The sequence below is a fragment of the Pleurodeles waltl genome, chromosome 10, assembly GCF_031143425.1.
Source record: "Pleurodeles waltl isolate 20211129_DDA chromosome 10, aPleWal1.hap1.20221129, whole genome shotgun sequence".
In the NCBI taxonomy this organism is placed as follows: Eukaryota; Metazoa; Chordata; class Amphibia; order Caudata; family Salamandridae; genus Pleurodeles; species Pleurodeles waltl.
The window spans coordinates 821,520,388-821,540,802 of record NC_090449.1 but is presented as its reverse complement, the minus strand read 5'-3'; the positions used below and the strand labels follow the sequence as shown (position 1 = coordinate 821,540,802).

Sequence of the window (20,415 nt, the reverse complement as noted above, 5' to 3'; positions counted from 1 at the left end):
TTGGGTGTAGGCCATATGTACAGAAAAGGGGGGAAAACCCAGGGATACATTTGTGGAATTGTTATATGCAAATTCAGAAGCCCACTTGGAGCTTCCATAATGTAAGCTATCTTGTCAAGTTTGGCACCTACTATATTGCTACAGACATAGATTTAGTCTCAGTCTGGCCATCTGTCTGTGGGTGATGACTAGAGGAAAGTCATCCTCAGTGCTCATCAGGTCACATAATGTTCTCCAGAAGTGAGGTGAATTGTGAACCACGATCAGAAATAAATATAGAAAGTACACCATGTAAGTGGATTATGGCCTGTATAAGTACCCTAGCCAATTTCTTAGCTGTAGGTAGACCTTTTAAAGGGGTGAAATGGGACATTTTTGTTAAATGATCAACAGTCAACAGAACTGTATTGAACCTTTCAGGTGTACATGGTAGTTACCCAATATAATCTAGGGAAATAGTATGTCAAGGCCATGGGGGACAGAAATGGGCATAAGTAACCTTGTAGGTGCTGCATGTTTAATTTTTCCTTGTGCACATATGGCACCGGTTTCCACAAATCTTTGTGAATCTTTAACCATGGTAGGATACCAGAAATGTCTGTGTAAAAGGTCCACGGTTTCTTTTTCCCTCTGAATGACCAGCTAGCTTACTCAAATGGCTCCAATCAAGAGCTTCTTCTTGCAGCCAGAGTAGGTAACTATAGGGCCCCTTGTATGTTGTGTAAATGATCCTTTGCTATACTGGCATGTTGCTCTAAAACTGTTTTACTTTTATCGGTACATTCTTGTTGAACTAAGGTCAGAAAGCTGGGGGTCATTACCATCCCTACAACACTGTCAGTATTTTATTATACGTGGAGAATCATTCGGACATTCAGATAGTTCATACCCATAACGAGAGAGAGTACCTGCTTTACCATTTTTCTTACCAGGTGATAACAAAATCATAATTAGAACACAGTGTCTGTCATACTTGTTGAGCAGACAAGGCCCGAGTAGACTTTAGAAAATATAGATTGCAATGATCAGTAAGTATTTTTACTGTATTAAGGGCCCCAATTAGATGACGCCACTCTTTAAATACCATGTGATGGCCAAGTGCTCTCTATCTGCCACAGTGTAATTGACTTCGGTTGGAATGAGTAGTAAGTAACTGGATGCAGTTGCCTAGTGCCCTGATAATGTTACCAAGTTCCACCCACCGCAATTTGTGAGGCATCTACTTCCACATCGAAGGGTTGCATCAGATCTGGATGCCTAAGAATAGGGGCTATAACTAATGTGTCTCTTAAATTCTCCATATCCTATTGAAAGCATAACCCCCTAATTTAGAAAGCAGAAAACTGGTTTCTGAAATGCCAGTAGAAATTAAGAAAGCTCAGAAAACTTTGCAGTTCTTACACCGACTGAGGAGACTTTCAGACATTTATAGCCTCATCTTCCTTCATGTCCATTTAAATTCCTTTTGAAGAGATGATGAAACATAGGAACTCGATCTATTCAGCATGGAATACACATTTTTCCAACTTTGCAAACAAATGATGCTTCTTTTTTTTTCCTCTGGATGGTTTTAACGTGCTCAACATGTTCTTCTAAGGAATTGGAAAAGAACAGTAGATATATCATTGATATACAGAACTTTGTTAATATCGATGTACTCTTGTTATTCCTTGTTTATAAGGTATTGGAGTTCAGCAGGTGCTTTACGAAACCTGAAGGGCATCACTAGGTATTCGTAGTGACCAAACTTCGTACAGAAGGCAGTCTTTCATTCATCACCCTCCCAAACCCACACTACTTGTAAGCCCCTCTAAGACCCAATTTACTGAAAATAGTGGATTTTTTACTTGATCTAGTCAAGATGACTTTCAAGGAAGAGGGAACCTATTCTTTATCGCAATGTGATTAAGGGCTGTTCAGTCTATGCAAGCCCTAAGCTCTCCTCTCTTTTTAAGGGATGAAAAATAAAGGAGAAGACACCGGGGAATGGGATGGGCAGAAGAACCTAATTTCCAATTGGTTGTTTAAAATTACCTTTAAATGTTGATTTTCTTGCTCTGTTAGGGCATAAATCCTGCTACGTGGTAATTGAACCGCAGGCTGGAGGTCAGTCCTGCAGTCAAAGGTTCTATGGGAGGATAAAACAGTTGTCTTCTTTTTATCGAATACTTCTGACAAACCAGTGTATTCCATGGGGATGTCTGAATCATTTGCCCCAAGGGTGCCCTGAATATTTCTGACCTAAAGGAGTCTTCTGTAAACAATGTTGCTGACAGTGGATAGATGGGAAAGTTACTTACTGTCCCAGAGGCCCAGTTGTTCAAAGGATTATGTTGGTATAACCTTACTACTCCCAAGATGACGCAACATTAAGCAACAGTGATTATATCAAAACAAATAGACTCCTGCTGATCATCAGCCATCCTCAAAGGCATTTGTATAATTTGGGAGACAACTGGACTCGACAAAATCTATCTACTATCTATGGTTTGTGAATATTATCAACCTTGTCTCTGAACACAATAGGGATACTCAACTCCTTGCCTAAAGACAAATCTATTAAGTTGCGCAAGGCACCAGAATAAATCAACAAATCTAAAGAAGTACTGTAGTTAGGTTGCCATTTCAAATGTACAAGTACCAGAAAGCTCATAGATAGTATTGCCTATTTCTGAAAATACATTTTTGCCTAAATTGCCCATTAATTGGTTCTCTACAGTCACCGGGCTTAAGCATTTCCCACATCCTTTGAGGCTGTTGACGTGATTCTACACCTTTCTTTGGGTTTTCTGGTACAATCCCAAGGAAATGGCAGCCCTATCACAAAATAGGCAAAGTTTCCTATCTCTGTATCTTTGTGTTTCCTCATTGAAATAGGACAACTGATTCCCCTAATTTGCATGGATTTCATTTAATCTATCAGCATGCTCTCTGTCTTTTTCTCACAGGTGATGTATATTCTTGGTTGTACTCTTCTATTGTCAGATTTTCTTTCTCCCAATCTGTGATCTAACCGACAACTAGAGCAATAAGAATGTCACAGTCCTGTGGTGGAACAACCATCTGAGTCAATAAATATTTTAGATCTTCTTTTAAGCCCCTTTGGAACAAAGAAGCTCTCTCCTCCCTAGGCCAGCCAGAGTCAGCGACAAGTCTATTGAACGTGGTCAGGGAAGTAATGAGATCCTTATTTCCTTGTTTGGAATTTAATGATTTAGTATCTATTGATTGCATAAAGGTGTGTTTATCAAACAGTTTGCTCATCTCAGCCTTAAAATCGGTATCATTTTATAAGATTAAATCGTCCCTTTCTACCAGTTGTATTGACCATATAGCTGCATTTCCCTTTGGATAAGAAAGAATAAACTCCACTTGAGATTAATTGTTCGGAAAATAAGCTGATTTGCACATAAAGTGCAACTGGCATTGATTTGAAAAGGTAGTACATTTTGATATTCCCCCATACAATCTTTCACACAGGGCCAATGGAACTTTGTATGCAGGGTTTGATGCTCTCTCCTCATCTGCTGTGCCATCTTCAGCATCTGATGACTGGGAGCCGGAATAAACACAAGTAGGTGATTTGAGAATAAACTTGGTGCAAGCATTCCCGGCGGAACTAGTTATAGGTTTTGGTTCTAGCACCTGCTCGCCCTGCATCACCTTGTACATCAGGGTTGATTCTGTTCAGTGTGAGATTGTTGTACAGCCTGTTGTAAATCCTTGGTTTCATTTTGTAGAGAAACTAATGCATTAATCCCATCTACCAAAGAGAGGTTATGGGATTCCATTTTGCTCAGACAAGTATTTCAAACATGGGCATGTAATTCTGTAACATCTGAACACAACCAATTTTGGTTATGTAATCTTGTGGGAGTGAGATGTAAATGGAAGAAGCTGGTTCCTTGTGCTGCCCTGGTGCAGCAACCACCTGAGATGCAAATATAACTTCAGACGAGAACAGTACCCAGGAGAAAGGGGAAGTGGATAAAATAACAATGATGGTGTCGGGCAGGTCACTTCAAGATGACTGCTTCGATTCTCTGTACTACAGATCCCTTCAGTGTTTGAATATCATCGTGAGTTTACCCAGATAGTCACTACCACTATGATTTTACTACCACACCCAAAGTTACCTTAAAATTTAAGGAGTCTGTGATCGACTAGACACTGAAATAAATCATTCCTTCAATGTCTTGCAAAAGCAAATATCCGTAAGTGTAGGGATTGGAATAATGACTCATGGAGCACCAGAAACATTTGAGAAATAATAGTCTTTAGATAGCACTTACTGTGTCACAGTAGAAAAAATACTAAATAACAGTCTTGTCCTTCGTTTGCAGGGCAAACAACCATCAGCCACAAAAGGTTGTGGAATCACAGTACTGGACGGTAAGTTTGTATCCAACAATGTATAGTAATCATGCACCTTACCAACTTAGAAAAATGGTAAGCTGTTGATAAACTCTCTTGTACCTTTTCTGACTCCGTAGGAACCTGGGAGATAAGGAAAACCTGAGGAACACCAGGGAGACAGAAGCAGCTAACCGGCCATAGCAGGAATCACAAAGTACAAGGAGATTCACAATGGAGGAAAGTCGCCAGAAGAACAGAGGGCCTTCAGCGATGCAGTAAGTAATACTGCCTTTTTGCAGACAACTACGGACACAATAGACTCTGGGGGTCATTCCAAACCTGGCGGTAAAAGGCGCTTACCGCCGGTCAGAAGACCGCCATAACACCGCCGCGGTCGCGGTAAACCGCCACGGTCATTCTGACCCGCTACCTGAAAACCTCCAAAAACCCGACAACCACAAAAGTCCGCCACAGCAAAGGTCAGCAAAAAAATGGCGATGACCAAACCTCCACCGCCACGCCAACAGAAATACGCCCTTGCCATTACGACCCACGAATCCACGCGGCGGTCTTTCAACCGCGGTATTCCATTGGCGGTACACACCGCCGCGGTCGAAATACACACACCCTTACAAAACACAACCACATTGGACAATTTGAAACACACACACCTGAGACACATATACACACCACTCCCACACACCTAAGACAATATAAAACACACACCCACATCACCCACAAACCCCTACGACCACAATTGCGAATCAAGGACAGAGAGAGACAGCACTGCTTAGAGTAGACCATCACACAGAGGCTAATCACAACATCACCCACACAATTACAACGCACAAAACACCATACACCACCACACACATCACACTCCACAACACATACAACATCCCTCACCTCATCCACACCACCCCATGGCACCCCAAAGACACCCCAGGTTCTCTGACGCAGAACTCAGGGTCATGGTGGAGGAAATAGTACGTGTAGAGCCCCAGCTATTCGGGGCACAGGTGCAGCACACCACAATTGCTAGGAAGATGGAGCTATGGCAAAGGATAGTCGACAGGGTCAACGCGGTGGGACAGCATCCACGCAATCGGGAGGACATCAGGAAGCGATGGAACGACCTACGGGGGAAGGTGCGTTCCATGGTATCAAGGCACAACATAGCGGTGCAGAAGACTGGCAGCGGACCCCCACCTACTCCCCCTGAATTTACAGCATGGGAGGAGGAAGTCTTGCACATCCTGCATCCTGAAGGCCTCGCAGGAGTAGGCGGAGGAAAGGACTCTGGTAAGTCAATGCTAACTACTACTTCCCACCCCCACCCCACCTGCATGCCAGCACATACCCCCACCCTCACCCCCACCCCCTCCCCCTTCACACCAACTCCTTGCAAATGTCCCACCATCACAACCCACCCATCCCAACACCAAGCCCTGCATGCGACCACAAAGCATGGACACCCATCACCAAAGCACGGCCACTGCACACACACATCACCCCCACAAGCCACCCTCACAAAAGCCCCCACAAGGGAATGCCTGCACTTGGGTACACGGACACCCACCCATCACACGAAATGCCACACACAGAAGCAATAACCATACCCTTATACCCCTGCAGGACCCGAACGCCACCACACCGCCACGGAGGGTACAGAGATGTCCATCCCACCCCCAGAAGAGGCCCCCAGCGATGACAGCAGCTCTGTCTCCCTGGACCCAGATGACCAGCCCGGACCATCGGGGACCTCTGGACAGTCGGTTCCCCACAGACAGCCACAGGCTACAGCAGACCTAACCCCCTCTGGTAACACCAGCACAGCTCCCACCCAGCGGGCCCATGCCTCTGTCTCCAGGACACGTCAATCAGTGGTGTGTCCGCCACTACAGGGCACCCAGGTTGACCCACCACCCCAACAACAACAGGGACCTGGGGGCAGTGGTAGTGGGCACACCGTAAAGGGGACAGAGGCCCAGGAACACAGGGGAACTAGGAGGGCTGCTGTGCGACAGGGGGGGGACAGGCCCAGGGAACCCACTCTCCAAGAGGCCCTCACTACCATCATGGGAGCATACCATCACTCCGAGGAGACGATGGCGACGGTGCTGGCCAGGTTCCAGGAGATCCAGGCACAGCAGGAGGAACGGTACATGGGGTTCAGAGAGGAACTGAGGAACATTGGTTCCGCAATGGGGACCATAGTCCTGGCCCTTAACCAGATAGTCACCACATTGCGGGACCATGTAGCACCCCAAAGGGCCTCTGTCACTAGCCTGGACCAGGAACAGCCTACAACCTCCGCCGGCGCTAGTGGACAGGAGGCCCCCACACAACAACAGGCCACCGGAACCCCACCTCCTGCTGATGAACAACCACCCCGCAAGCGGAACCTGAGATCTCACAAGAAGACAGAGTAGGATTGCAAGACCCCCGCCAGCATAAGATTCCCCCTGATGTCATCCCACTGTCCCACATTGTCACCCTGTCCAACCTTAAACTGCCCCTGCTCCATCCTTCCACAGGCATATGGACAATGCACCTGTGAAACTGAGAACTGGACTCTGCCATGGACATTACTCCACCCCCACCCATCACCGTTTTACCATCATGTACCTATATGTAGCACTTGAAATAAATCAAGTATTGCACTTAAAATAACAGGAGTCTGCTTGTATTTTTCACAAATGTATTACACATAACGGTGCAATAATGTCCAGTTACATTGTGATGACAACATACCAAGGTCAATAAGCTGTAGTCCATGGGCAAACAAAGCAGAAGTCACGCAGTGGGTCATACAGCTCTGAAAAGGGAAGGGGAAGTCACAACTCAGTTAAAAGGAACTGGGAGGAAACACAGACAGTAGAGACGCAGGAGGCCTTAAGTAATTGTGAAATGGCGTGGATGATTCATACCTGTGTGCTACTGAAAATATTGTTGTATGACTGTATCCCTGTTGTCCGTGTCGTCCCCGTCGTCTTCCTCCTCTTCACTCTCCACAGGCTCCACAGCTGCTACAACACCACCATCTGGACCATCCTCCTGCAGAAAAGGCACCTGGCGTCGCAAAGCAAGATTGTGAAGCATACAGCAGGCCACGATGATATGGCACACCTTCTTTGGTGAGTACATTAGGGATCCACCTGTCATATGCAGGCACCTAAACCTGGCTTTCAGGAGGCCGAAGGTTCTTTCTATAATCCTCTAGTACGCCCATGGGCCTCATTGTACCGTTCCTCTGCCCTTGTCCTGGGATTCCTCACTGGGGTCAGTAGCCACGACAGGTTGGGGTAACCAGAGTCACCTATTAGCCACACACGGTGTCTCTGTAGCTGTTCCATGACATAAGGGATGCTGCTATTTCGCATGATGTACGCGTCATGCACAGACCCAGGGAACTTGGCATTTACATGGGAGATGTACTGGTCAGCCAAACAGACCACCTGGACATTCATCAAATGATAACTTTTCCTGTTTCGGTACACCTGCTCACTTCCACTGGGGGGAACCAAAGCCACATGGGTCCCATCAATGGCACCAATGATGTTGGGGATATGTCCAAGGGCATAGAAATCACCCTTCACTGTAGCCAATTCATCCACCTCAGGGAAAACAATGTAGCTCCGCATGTATTTCATCAGGGCAGACAACACTCTGGACAAAACCTTAGAAAACATAGGCTGAGACATCCCTGATGACATGGCCACTGTTGTCTGAAAAGACCCACTTGCCAAAAAATGGAGTACTGACAGAACCTGCACCAGAGGGGGAATCCCTGTGGGTTGGCGGATGGGGGACATCAGGTCTGGCTCCAGCTGGGCACACAGTTCATGTATAGTGGCTCTGTCAAGTCTGTATCTAAGTATAATATGTCGTTCTTCCATTGTCGACAGGTCCACCAGCGGTCAGTACACGGGAGGATTCATCCTTCTCCTCGCAAGTCCCAGCGGACGGTGCCTAGGAAGGACAACATGGAGCACAGAGTCAAGCAAACCACAGGTTCGTTCACACAGCTTGCACAGTAAAAGATTCATAATGCATAGAAAGGCTTGTATGAGTGGCAATGCACGGCCTAGGCCTGTGTGACGCAGTATAAATTATGCCATGTGGGCCCTTGAAATGGCGGCTGCCTGACCTGTGAAGTGTGACAGTGGGATGTGAGGTCACTGCGCTGGCGTGGCACACCGTGGCGGTAGGCGGTCGAAGACCGCGGTGCCAAGCCGCATTTATTAACATTGAAGCCTATGGGTCTCATGAGCCAATGACGATGTGCGCCGGCGGTCGTGGTACGCACCGCCGCAGTACGCACCGCCGCGGGCGTGACCGCCATTTTCTATCTGCTTAATCACTCGAGACCTGATCATCCACAGGAGAGGACCTATATTGCAAGTGCTGCTGTGACCTCGGTCTAGAAGAGACAATGGCTGCTGCGACTGGGGAAAGGGCCCCTGCCTTCACATCTGAGGAATTGGAGAAACTTGTTGATGGGGTCCTCCCCCAGTATGCGCTACTCTACGGTCCTCCAGACCAACAGGTAAGTACACTGGGAGCACATAGTATGGGCTATGCCTGTGTTGAGTGGGGTGGATGTAAGATGGTGGGGAGGGGAGCGAATGAGGAGTGCAACGCACGACAGATGAGAGCAAGTGCCACATGGCAGGGTTGGGGAGGGGGGGCCACTCACATCGACCATGCAGAAAACTGATGATATTTCCTTTCCCTCCTTGTACATGTCACATAGGTGAGCGCCCATCAGAAGATCGAAATTTGGTGTGCCACCGCCAAGGACGTCCGGGCCCTGGGGGTCCACAACAGACGGGGCACCCACTGCCGAAAGAGGTGGGACGACATCCGCCGCGGGACCAGAAAGACCGCCGAGTCCCAGCTGGGGATGGCCTCCCAACGTGGGAGGGGTGCCAGCCGCCAATTGACCTCCCTGATGTCCCGGATCCTGGCGGTGGCCTACCCCGATTTGGATGGGCGCGTGAGGACATCACAGCAGACACAAGGGGGTGAGTATCTGCACATTCTGCTATCTTTGCGCGCAGTCGAGATGTCTGGGTTGGGGAGGAGGGCTGTGGGTAACTCTAGCCCAGGGTGCTTTCTGCAGGCTAGGCCCCTCCGTTAGGCATGATCCTGTGCCCCCGCCCGCCACCTCTGTAGGGTGCCAAGGACAGCTATCCATGGTCCTGCATCACCCATGTGTGCATTTGTCGTCCATAGACGTGTAGGCCTAGTCACAACAACTGAGTAGTGTACCCCGATTGCGCAGCGTAGTGCTGGGGGCTTCTGTGTCTGTCCTCTCCGCCAACGGTGTGGCCAATGCATGCACTCAACCTGTCTTTATTTCTCCACCCCCCCATTTTCTTTGTCTTCCTGTGCATTTGTGCATTAGCATCATCAGGCGGCGGAGAAGTGGCATCGGCGCACGAGGGAGCTGCATCTCACATGGCCCCGGAGGGCCATGCAACAGACTCCGAGTTCACCAGTGAGACGGAGGGCGAGGGGAGCTCCACAACGGGAACCCGTGGAGACGTCAGCGACACCGACACGTCCTCGGAAGGGAGCTCCCTTGCGGTGGCGGCAACATCCGTGCCCACCGCTACTACAGGTACAGCCGCCACCCAGCGCACCAGCCCCGCCCTCCCAGCAGCCCCTCAGCCTTCGCTCCGTGCCCGCTCGCCCTGGAAGGCGGGCATCTCCTTCGCCCCAGGCACCTCAGGCCCTGCCCCAGTTACCCCTGCTGCCCTCAGTGAGGAGGTCATTGACCTCCTGAGGACCATCATTGTTGGGCAGTCTACCCTTTTGAATGCCATCCAGGGTGTAGAAAGGGAGGTGCATCGGAGCAATGCATACCTGGAGAGCATTCATTCGGGTCAGGCTGCCCATCAGTGATCGTTCAACGCTCTGGCCTCAGCACTGACGGCAGCCATTGTCCCTGTCTCCAGCCTCCCTCTTCTGACTCCCTCCACCCAGTCCCAGTCTCCTGTTCCTCTGCCTATCCCATCCACACCATCAGACCAGCCTGCACACACCTCAACACCCAAGGGCAGCTCATCCAGACATAAGCAGCACAGATCACACAAGCATTCACCCAAGCAACATCCAGATGCAGACATGCCAACAGTCACTACCACCTCTGTGTCCCCCACCTCCTCATCTCCCTCCTCCCTCCCTGTGACGTCTCCACTCACACCTGCATGCACACCACCATCAGCCAGTACTTCCATCACCAGCACACCCTCCAGTACAGTCCGCACACGTGCAGCCACCACCCCCACTGCCATTTACACGTCCCCTGTGTCCTCTCCCAGTGTGTCTGTCACCCCCTCTTCCAAACCACACAAACGCAGGCAGCCACCCACCCAACAGCCATCCACCTCACGACAGCCTACGTCACAAGCACCTGCACCCAAAGACAGCACACTTGACTCTCCTACAACCACATCCTCTTCCTCCACTCCCATAACCACTACACCTACCCGTCTTTCAAAATTGCTTTTCCTTTCCAACCTTGACCTCTTTCCAACCACTGACCCACCCCCTCCATCTGGTAAGAGTCCAAAGAGCACCTCAGCCACCACCAGCCCTGCATCTAGTATGACCATAGTGAAGGGCTATTGGAGTCCACCAGCTCCTAGGGCAGGGACATCGCCCAGCAGCAAGGGGACAGCCAGCCCACCCCCTGGGAAGAGGACAAAAAGAAATAAGGGCCGGCGCTACAAGCCTGAGATGGCTGGCACCAAGGAGAGTGGCCTTGCCCCGTCACCTGCCACATCATCTAAGGGGGGCAAGGGCCAGAGAGCTGCAGCGAAGGAGGGCAAGGGCAGCAGGGCGGAGAAGAAATGCAGCAGGCGAGCGCACCAGGAGGGCCCCACCAGCCCCATTCCGGGTGTGACGGACGACACCCACGGGCCCAAGACTCCATCACAGGAGGGCCCCGCAACCGCAAGTTCGGAGGGCGACTAAGCGGGGAGTCTTGGCCAGGTCTGGCTCCCTTGAAAGACAGGACAAGCACCGCTGAACAGGGCCCCGCCGTGAAGAGAACCGCTGAACAGGGCCCCGCCTTGAAGACAGGCACCGCTGAACAGGGCCCCGCCGTGAAGACAGGCACCGCTGAACAGGGCCCCGCCGTGAAGACAGGCACCCCTGAACAGGGCCCCGCCGTGAACACAGGCACCTCTGAACAGGGCCCCGCCGTGAAGACAGGCACCGCTGAACAGGGCCCCGCCGTGAAGACAGGCACTGCTGAACAGGGCCCCGTCGTGAACACAGGCACCACTGAACAGGGCCCGCCGTGAAGACAGGCACCGCTGAACAGGGCCCCGCCGTGAAGACAGGCACCGCTGAACAGGGCCCCACCGTGAACACAGGCACCGCTGAACAGGGCCCCGCCGTGAAGACAAGCACCGCTGAACAGGGCCCCGCCGTGAAGAGAACCGCTGAACAGGGCCCCGCCGTGAAGAGAACCGCTGAACAGGGCCCGCCGTGAAGACAGGCACCGCTGAACAGGGCCCCGCCGTGAAGACAGGCACCGCTGAACAGGGCCCCGCCGTGAAGACAGGCACCGCTGAACAAGGCCCCACCGTGAAGACAGGCACCGCTGAACAAGGCCCCGCCGTGAAGACAGGCACCACTGAACAGGGCCCCGCCGTGAAGAGCACCGCTGAACAGGGCACCGCCGTCTCAAGCCCCGCTCCGCTGGGCCCTTCATCTCAAGCACCGCTCCGCTGGGCCCTTCATCTCAAGCACCGCTCCGCTGGGCCCTTCATCTCAAGCACCGCTCCGCTGGGCCCTTCATCTCAAGCACCGCTCCGCTGGGCCCTTCCTGTCATGCACCGCTCCGCTGGGCACCGCCGTCTCAAGCACCGCTCCGCTGGGCCCTTCATCTCAAGCACCGCTCCGCTGGGCCCTTCATCTCAAGCACCGCTCCGCTGGGCCCTTCATCTCAAGCACCGCTCCGCTGGGCCCTTCCTGTCATGCACCGCTCCGCTGGGCACCGCCGTCTCAAGCACCGCTCCGCTTGGCCCTTCATCTCAAGCACCGCTCCGCTGGGCCCTTCATCTCAAGCACCGCTCCGCTGGGCCCTTCCTGTCATGCACCGCTCCGCTGGGCACCGCCGTCCCAAGCACCGCTCCGCTGGGCCCTTCATCTCAAGCACCGCTCCGCTGGGCCCTTCATCTCAAGCACCGCTCCGCTGGGCCCTTCATCTCAAGCACCGCTCCGCTGGGCCCTTCATCTCAAGCACCGCTCTGCTGGGCCCTTCCTGTCATGCACCGCTCCGCTGGGCCCTTCATCTCAAGCACCGCTCCGCTGGGCACCGCCATCTCAAGCACCGCTCCGCTGGGCCCTTCCTGTCATGCACCGCTCCGCTGGGCCCTTCATCTCAAGCACCGCTCCGCTGGGCCCTTCATCTCAAGCACCGCTCCGCTGGGCCCTTCATCTCAAGCACCGCTCCGCTGGGCACCGCCGTCTTAAGCACCGCTCCGCTGGGCCCTTCCTGTCATGCACCGCTCCGCTGGGCACCGCCGTCTCAAGCACAGCTCCGCTGGGCCCTCCATCTCAAGCACCGCTGGTCCATTGACAGTGCCGGTTCTGTGTCGAGCAGGTGTTCACGAAGCACTCTGGGCACCATGCCTCCTCCAATACCAGTGGAGTCGGTTATCCATCTGATGGACTGTGGCTTTGCACTCCCCAGGATGTAACAGTGGGCAACTCTCCCACTGTAGAGACTTGAGAGACTGTGGCTTTGCACTCCCCAGGATGGCCCAGTGGGCAACCCTCCCACTGTAGAGACTTGAGAGACTGTGGCTTTGCACTCCCCAGGATGGCCCAGTGGGCAACCCACCCACTGTAGAGACTTGAGAGACTGTGGCTTTGCACTCCCCAGGGTGGCCCAGTGGGCAACCCTCCCACTGTAGAGACTTGAGAGACTGTGGCTTTGCACTCCCCAGGATGGTTCAGTGGGAATGGAGGCCCCTCGTGGATCTGGCGTCGTGGACTCATGTGGCTGAGGTGCCCCCCTTTCCCTTCCCCCTGAGGTGCCTGTAGTTTTATCATCTGATGCCCCTGCAGTGTTCTCTCCAATGGTGTCCGGTCTCCTGTGTGGGCTTTGCCCATGTGTTTGTACACATTGGCCTACGGACTATGGTTATTTAACGGACAGTGCAGGACTCATTGACTATGTTTATACTTTGCACTATGTTCATTCTTTCTTTGGTATATTTCATATGGCATATTTACCATGACTTCAATGAACCCAGAATTCCATTTTTTGGACCGCCTGCCTGTTGGCGGGTTGGCTGCCGCTTTAACACCCACCGCCAGGGTTGGAATCACCCCCTCTGTGTCTCAGCTTTTATACTGCTGCACTCGAGAATCTCAGCAGACCCTGGAGGGGATCTGAAGCAGGGAGATGCGGAAACACAAATCACATCTCCCCGCCTTGGCTGCCTTCTTCCCATCACTTCCTGGTTTGGCTGCTCCATGCGGCACGAGCAGGGACATACGGCTGCAGCTGTGATACAGCCATACATCAAATGTGCACAAAATGTCAACCTGGACTAGGAACATTTGCAATTATTGATGTGCTCCTTGACCCATGATGGTGTAAATGTCACAAAACTGTTTCTTCATTATGCTTTTCTCTCGTCTCAGTATATCCAGTCAAAGCACGTAATCTACCAAAGAGCGGGATATGACTTTCAAGGTGCAGCCAGATTGTGCATGCTGAAGTCAGTCCAAAACACTGTCCTATGGTATTGGTATTCTCTTTTATGTCTGTTGAGCCATATTCCGGGGACATGTAGGCTTGCTCCAGGTTGATCTTCCAGAATATGTTCATGTCTGCAGTATGAGTCTGCAAGCCAGCCAATCCCTAGCTGGGTGTTACAAGCCATTTAAAGGTCCCCCCAAAAAATCAGATCTTGTTCAATTTAGTTGATATGGACAAAGGGGCCATTCACTTTAGTTCATCTTTGAGATGGTAAACTGGACTTCTTACCTCAGTAATTCATCCTTTAGTTAAGCCTTTGCTGGAAGTAGGATCATTAGGCTTTGAAACATTTCGGGTGGGTTGGTCCAGCTGCATCTACACTATTTTTGATTTCCCAGCACCGGAGCATATATTGTCCAACAATCTTCAGCTTCGTCACCCAACCCCAACTGTCTTTGTCCAGTTTCTGGATAGCATTATGTGAGATCTCTTCCAACACTGGCATGCCTTATATCCAGATGTTTTATCTGGCAAAGTGTTGAGGACCCCATTTTGCACTTGTTGTTTTCTGTCATTCTGCTCCTTCCGAGGGTTTGCATTTCATTTTGACACACCCTTAAGGTATTCCCTATTGGCCACTATAGATACTTAGATGCATCTTGGACTTTAACGCTTGGAATTTAAAGCTACGTTTCTAGCTTACCCTTTTTACCTTCTCCATTGCTAACCCTAAATGCAGGCCCATTTGCATTTAGCATTTGTTCTGATCTCTACTTGTGTAGACCAATTCCGGCACCTAGTTAGAAAATATTCTCATGGTCCAACTACCTGTCATTATTCAGTGGCTCTTCATCTGCTGTAGGTGCTAAGTTTCTAGAAATGATGTGGTTGAGTAACGTGCACCAGGCTCCCCCACATCGAGGGCGCCTCCACTTATGCTGGGCTGGGCACCCGTATGGGGTCGGGGGCGCAACGCACCTCTGACCTCTCAACGTGAGGTGTAGGGATTGTCTTGGGCATCTGTGTAGCCCTGGAAGCATTTCAAGTGCTTCCAGGTCACCTGAGTGTAAGGCGTGCGCAAGCCCCACCCATAAAAGTGGTCACAGTCGGCAAGCGGGTCTTTAATCCCACCCGCCAACCGCTAATATAGACATTGCTCTACACTCCTGTACACACAGCAAGTTTTTATTTGCGTTTGTTTTTGTGTTTTTCTTCTTGCAAGTGTTTCAGGCATGCTCCACTTTGTTCTCTGCACTTTGAAGGACGAAACGCTTCAGCAGCCCAGTCGCACCTTGCCCTGGGGCTGCACTGGTTTGAGCTCTGCTCACTTGATCCGAGTTCTGACTTGATGGCTGCTCCAGGAGGGGCCCTGGTGCTGCAGTTGTGGGGGGGCTAATTATAAGGATTTTCTTGCAAATTTCAGAGTGTTTTTGGGGGTTTTGAACCTGCAAAGTTGGGGGGTCTATGCTTGGTTGTTTTAATGTACTGGCCTACCAGCATTGGTGGGCAATAGCAGCATTGAGTTCTACGTTTGGGCAGTCAGGCATGGGTGGATGGAAAAAGGCACTAGCCTGAGATGTTGCCTGTCCTACACTTGTGCATTTACAGTGGTCTTTGGTTTGTGGGGCTGAGTTATTTACTTTTTTATTTTGGTATTCCTTACTTGTTTATTTCCTGCATTCCAGATAGCCTGACCTTGCTTGGAGCTCTGGGCCTGGGTTTACTGTGAGCTGTTACTATTACTTGGGGCCTTGTTATAGCAGGGCGGTGGGTTTTGTTGGTGGCTAAGGTGATCTTGTTGACCTTAGTGTTTCCCTTTGTAGTAGTTGTCTGGGTAAGGCTGGGGGTAGATCAGTATGGCTGTAAGTGGGCAACGTGATACTAAGTAATCCCAGACTGAGGGGCTGTCAGAAACATTGATGAGGATGAATGCTATGGATCAGGCCATTGCATCATTAAAGTAGAAGCCATCTGAGGGGCCAAGGGAGCAGAGGGAGAGGCTTAGAAGGGCAGGCGTGCCTCCCAGGGAGGCATTCCTCTCGGTCCCGAATAGAACTCGTGGGCAGGGGAAGCGTAAGAAGGATCTACGTGGACGGGCTACGAATGACCAGGACATTCAGGTAACCAGGACTCTAGCCATTTTTGATGCTGTTGGTGTGTCTGACCTCAACCCCTGTTGCTCATATTCAGTCGACGGTGCAGCCTGTTACTATGAATCCACTGGTCCTATCAGTCAGGTACCACAGAACACCGTGAATGGGCTCAGGCCCAATGGGGTGGCTGATGGGGACTCCCCTGCTACTTCATAAATGCTGGTGGGTAATCAGGCCCCGCAGGCTGCTGGGGTTACTGCTCAGTCATTGAGACAAATCCCACCGTCGTCGAGCACAGCAATGAGTGTCACCATTACGGGGGAGCAGCAGCTATGATGACATCTGCCCCTGCCCAGGGGCAGCAACTACAGGTCCTGGGCCCTCTTTATCCGCTATGGGTTTGGGTGATATTTGCTCTGAGCATGAGTGGTTGGTTTGCATGTGTCAATGGAGGTGAAGGAGAAGATATGGAAAGGGGTGTACGTGGCCCTTTTTGATCTGCTTGTGGATTAGTCTGAGAATGAGGAAGTTAAGCGTTGTGAGGAATGTGCACATTCTAGGGAATGCGGCCATTGGGCTCACAAGAAGGATGACCACATTTTAGTGAATTGGGTCAGGGGTTTCTTGACCTATCAAGCCATCTTGACTGAGCGTTTCAATGATCTGGGGACACAGCTCTCTTGTTATCTTAGCAGGATTGTGAATGCAGATGATCAATATGGTGGTACAGCCTGGAAGAATTATGATAAGGGGTTTAGCAGGATTAAAGCCAACAGGCCCACCCTAGGATAGGACCAGATTGATATAATCACTTGGCTTAAATATATGTATTAGCCACAAGGTACTACGGGTCAGCCCTTTCGGACAGGGTCAGAGTCCGCCAGTGGCCTGGGGAGGTGGAGGGTGGGGGCAAAGTAAGGGCTTGCTGGGATTTCAACCAGTGTACCTGCACCTGACCTCCTGGAACCTGTAGATTCAAACATTGCTGTTCATTCTGTGGCCAGGCCTTCCATTCAGAATCTAAGTGTTACAAAAAGTCCAGCGAAAAAGGCTCTAAGAAGCTCTAGTGCCAACTTTGAATTTGACAGAACTTCTTCCCCAGTGGCAATGATCCCTTGGCTCAGTACTTAAGCTAACCAGGCATCTGCTCATATGCTGTACAAGGGATTTAAGGAAGGTTTTATGATCCAGACAACAGGCTATGTGGGCTCCCCTCACTGTAAAAACCATCAGTCTCCCAGGTCCAACCCGTGAGTGGCTAGGGCGAAGATCCTAAAAGAATTGAGTCTGGGCCGCATGGCGGGCCCCTTTAACGTAGTCCATTTAGATGGTTTTGTTTGTTTTCCCCTGATGGTGGTCCCTTAGAAAGAACCAGGGGAGTTTGATTGATTCATAACCTGTCGGCTCCCAAAGGCAGTTCTGTAAAAGAGACTATGGACTGGGCCTTATGCTCTGTCAAGTACGCTTCTCTGGATCAAGCAATCCATATGCTGCGGGAGCTGGGCCTGGGACTTTGATGGTGAAATCTGATTTTGAGTCTGCTTTCCAGTTGCTTCCTGTCCGCCCGGAGGATTTCCATCTCCTGAGTTTCCACGTTGATGGACCCTTCTACTTTGATAAGTGAATGCCGATGGGTTGCTCTGTGTCCTGTTCCTATTTTTAGACGTTTAGCATGTTTCTTGAATGGGTATTTAGGCAGAAGCCTGGACACCCGTGAATGCTCCACTACCTCAATGATTTCCTGCTCATTCTCCCACCCGGCTCAAAGCGTTGCGATGATGCTTTGGAGAGCTTTCAGAAAGTGATGGGGGAGTTTTGGGTCCCACTGGCGATGTGCAAGACTGTAGGACGAGCAACCATGATTGAGTTTCTTGGGATTGAGCTGGATTCAGTAGCAGGGGTGTCCAGGCTTCAGTTGGGGAAGGTTGATGCTTTCTCCTGGCCTTGCAGGCATGCCTAAGAGCTAAAAAGGTCACACTCCATCAGCTGCAAGAACTGGTGGGGCAACTTTATTTTGTTTCTACTGATCACTCCCATGGGGCGCCCCTTCTCCCGTTCTGTTGCCAAGGCCATGTCTGGATTGAAGGTGAAACATCAGCAAACCAAGCTCTCCAGTGAGGTCAAACAGGATATAAGAATTTGGGAGTCATTCTTGTGTGACTTTAATGGAACTGCTATGTGGCCGGCGCAGCCCAGGTCCTACGGGGTGTTGGGTCTTTTTACGGATGTGCAGGCAGTGGTTTGGGGCCATGGGCCATCTTTGGGATAGTATGGTGTGTGCAGCGCTGGCCCAAGGACTCGGTGCAGTCTAGCTTGCTGTCAAATATTGGTTATCTGGAGCTGTTCCTGCTCCTCAGAGCTCTGTCAGTTTGGCCTGAGCAATTTCGCAATCAGTAGGTGGTTTTCTAGTCTGACAATATGACAGTGGTAGAGTGTATCAACCAGCAAGCTGTGAAATGCAGAATGATTCTGAGGGTTCTGAAGCAAATTGTACTCCTGTGTTTGCAATTGAGCGTGCTGTTTAGAGTCAAGCATGTACCTGGTGTGTTGAACAATGCCGCTGATGCTTTGTCCCTATGTTAAGATGCAGGTTTTCATATTCAACCATCCAGGAGCAGAAGCATTCCCCACGACCTTCCTGGAGCAAATGTAGCAGATTGGTGCCTAAGATTACCAGACCATGTGTCAGCCAGTTTAGTGCCCAGGACCAAGTGGGCCTACGAGGTGGCTTTTCATGGTTATTCTGAATTCCTGGGCCAGAATGGGATATCTGATTGGTCTGCTGCACCCTCAGTCATAGCATTCATGGGGGTACTTATGGGTGAGGGCTGGTTGGTTGCTTGCGCCAGGCGCCACCCCGCAGCAATTTCCTTCTTTGCACAACTGAGTGGGCGCCCTGATTGAATTAAATGTTTCCTGGTGAAGAGGTCTTTGAAGGGTTTGCAGCGGTTTTAGGGGGACAATCTGGAATCTAGGTAGCCCATCAATACGGTCAAGCTGGACGACATCCTGGGATCTCTTAGAAGCATATGTAGCTCCCCCGGGGAGGTCAGCCTATTTAGGGCGTCATTTACTCTTGCCTTTTATGGAGCCTTCAGGTTGAGTGAGTTGGTGAGCAGGGAGGATACTGACGGGGTGGCCACAGCTGGCGGACATTCAGTTGTTGAAGGTGTTGCCGACCCTGGTGATTAACATTCCACATTCTAAGGTGGATCAGGACGGGAGCGGGGACAATGTACTGTGGCATAGGGCCCCCAGCAGTGAGTGCTGTCCCGTCTGTAACTCGGACGTCTTCATGACACATCAGCCACAGGGGGTCAGGGAGGCCATGCTAGTTCACACAGATGGCACCCCGCTGACAAGGTACCAATTCTCTAGGATATTGAAGTGTGCTCTGTCCACAGCAGGTTTTGACCCAGCTGAGTTCGGAACGTTAGAATCGGGGCAGCCACAGCACAAGTGGCAATGGGGCTCTCTGGCGCAACTGTGCAGAGGATTGGCAGGTAGTCCTCAGACTGTTATAAATGTTTTGTGAGATTGCATATGCCTTAAGTGATCTGCCTCATCAAGTTTTGCCTTTTCCCACCTTTCTCTTAGGTGTCTGGTGTAAGGAGTGGAGTAAATGGTCAAAGGTGCTGAAGTTTCCGGTGCATGCAGGAGCTAAGGGGATCACAAGTGTTTGGGTCATCAGCCATTCTTTTGTGCTGCGAGGTGGGGAGCTATATACGAGAGGTATCTTTGTGTCCCATGCATTACATGCAGGGTACCTCCTTGCTTTCTACAGTCGTGGAGGGCAGTAGCTCTAACTATTGAGACAGGCACTGGACACAATGCTGCTCCAGGCCTCCTGACATCATCATTCTGAGCTTGGGTGTAATGACTTGGTTCATAGCGGACGGCAGCTTCTTTGTGAATTAGTGGCTTTGGAAATCGGTTGGTTCGCTAAGAGATTTCTGCAGGCGGTGCTCGCCTGATCAAGTATGGCTGCAGTGGAGGGGTAGTGAATCAGTCAGGGCTCTGAACAGGTTGGTGAAACATATAAACAACAAGATTGCAAAACTGTTTCGCCCTCCCAGGTTGGCCGCCGTTCCCCACGGTTACATAAAGGGCGAACATTTCTTCTTGTAGGATGGGATGCACATGTCAAGGGCTAGAAACAAGATGTTTTGGGAGAACTTGCTGGCTTGGTTGATGCACAGCCCTCGGTAGGGGAACAGGGACGAGGGGTGGCAGTTA

The 20,415-nt window shown here is 50.8% G+C and overlaps 1 long non-coding RNA gene across 4 annotated transcripts in view; it reads left to right on the top strand.

Moving 5' to 3' along the window:
• Positions 1–20,415, top strand: part of LOC138261917 (uncharacterized) — a 192,671-nt gene that overhangs the window by 136,885 nt on the left and 35,371 nt on the right. The window contains exons 6-7 of one of the 4 annotated variants that reach the window (XR_011199177.1): positions 4,344–4,392; positions 4,494–4,615. The exons of the other annotated variants lie outside the window; for them this stretch is intronic. This is a non-coding gene — a long non-coding RNA (uncharacterized lncRNA). Of the gene's footprint in view, positions 1–4,343; positions 4,393–4,493; positions 4,616–20,415 lie in introns of those variants that run through there. 4 annotated transcript variants of the gene reach the window in all.